Here is a 2,272-nt window from a genome sequence, read left to right as displayed (position 1 = left end):
GGTTAAAGGCAGGCGCTGGCTCAGCCTGCTTATAGAACCCAGGATCACCAGTCCAGAGCTGAACTGCCCCTTTCCCCATTGATCACTAATTGAGAAGATGCTTACAGCTGGATCTCACGGGGGCATTTTCTCACTTGATGCTCCTTCCTCTCTGATGACTCTAGTTTGTGTCGGCTTGACATACAAACCATACAGTATGCCAAAAGGAATTGCCTGGGAGAAAGGAGAAGCTACAGATAGAGAAGAGAGAAACGAAAATGAAGAAAAAACTTGTCTGCGGAAGTTCCCAAGGCTGGGAAGCAGAGCATGTGAGGACAGACGCAAGTCAGAGGCGGCGGCAGTGCATCCTTGTCATTCTGCTCTCAGGGCTTCTCCTCCTTCCGTTGAACAGGAGAGAGCAATGCCTGCTGTGGAGAAGGGAAAGCGTGAGAGACCTGAGGCCACCAGAGGCATGAACCTGTTCTTATGGCAGAGATGACCGGAGAATGAGCAGATCAATAGCAAGGTCCCAATCAAATGTGAAGTTGTAAACTTTTTTGAAGGGGTTAGTTTTTTTGAGACAGAATTTCTCTGCGTAATAACTCTAGCTGTCCTGGAACTCCCTTTGTAGACCAGGTTGGACTCGAACTCACAAAGATCTACCTGCATCTGCCTCCTGAGGGCTGGGATTAAAGGTGTGTGCCGCCACCACCACCTGGCAAAAATTCTTTTAAAGATTTACTTATTTATTTTGTTTACAGTTTTCTGTCTGCATGTATGTCTGCAGGCCAAAAGAGCAACCATGTGGTTGCTGGGAATTGAATTCAGGACCTCTGGAAGAGCAGCCAGTGCTCTCTATCTCTGAGCCATCTCTCCAGCTCCCTGACAAATTTTTTAAATTATTATTATTTTTCTTTGTGTGTATGAATGTTTTGTATTTATGTGTATTCAGAGGGCATTGGATCCCCCAGAACTGGAGTTACAGATGGCTGTGAGCTGCCATGTGGGTACTGGGGGGGCCAACACCAGGTGCTCTGGAAGAGCAGCCATGCTCTTAACCGCTGAACCATCTCTCCAAGCCTTTGAAGCTGTTAGCTTAAAAGAGGCGGTTCAGGCCACTGAGAGCATTTTGAAACCAGGCTGTGGTTTTTTTCGGTGTTGTTTTGTTTTTAAGAAGTATTTATTGATTATGTATACAGTGTTCTGCCTCCATGTATGCCTGCAGGTCAGAAGAGAGCATCAGATCCCACTGTAGATGCTTGTGAGCCACCATGTGGTTGCTGGGAATTGAACTCAGGACCTTTGGAAGAGCCGCACTCTTAACTGCTGAGCCACTTCTCTAGCCAGCCTCCCAGGCTGTGTTTTAGAAGGAGAGAAAATTGGGTAGACAAAAGAAAGGGGGAGAATCTGTCCTCAGTCTTCAAAGGCTATGGCGTTTCCATTTGAGATGATGACAAACTTGTGAGCACGGCCTGAGCTTTCCCTGTGGCCCCAGTTACCCTGAGCTATCGGTGGTAAGCCCTTCTGAGGCCGGAGATTCAGGTGGCAGAGTGTGTGCCTGGCATCACAGTCCTCTGAGCAAGGTGTGGGGGCACCAGATGCTGAGAACCAGACCTAGGTCCTTTAACAGCTCAGCCATCTTTTGAGCTCTAGACTCAACTCTTTCCCTTTAATGAACAGAAGGTGTCCAGGGGGAGCCGTGGACCCAGAAATAGAAGGAATGGAAAAGTGCCGGCCTCCTCTGAACTTGGTCTTGGAGCCCCTTCGGCGAGCTGTCAAAACCAAAGTCCACTGGGCGTGTATGCATTTATTTATACTCAGCCCCAGACCACACTGAAGCACCTTCCCGGCATTTCCCAGTTGCGGGCAGCGTGAAGTCCCACATGCTCCCAGGTCCTCCCCACCCAGGGCTATTAACACTCTGATTCCTGTAATGGAAGCTACAGGATTCCCAAGAGTCACGTACGCAGAAAGCATTGCCTTTTAGGGGCCGCTCCAGAGACGAACCTGAAAAATCCACCGGAAGCTGCTTATTTAGCCTCGCATTTCCGGGTCCTTCTTAGAAATAATGATTGGAAATCTGTGAAATCCTGGAACCTCAAACAAATCACAACCCAGCCCACATTGTTATTTGTTGCATTTATGAGAATTGTTGACCCTTTTCTCCATCTTAAACGTTTACTGCTTCATCTGCAGGGGCCCCAGCCTGATTCTACCTATGGCAGGCGGTGCTCACTAATATTCTAGACAGTTCAGACACTGCCTCCTCTACAGAGCCTCCACGAACTCTAGT

The sequence above is a fragment of the Microtus ochrogaster genome, chromosome 7 (assembly GCF_000317375.1).
Source record: "Microtus ochrogaster isolate Prairie Vole_2 chromosome 7, MicOch1.0, whole genome shotgun sequence".
NCBI lineage: Eukaryota > Metazoa > Chordata > Mammalia > Rodentia > Cricetidae > Microtus > Microtus ochrogaster.
The sequence above is the reverse complement of the archived record's forward strand: the minus strand, read 5'-3'. Positions refer to the sequence as shown.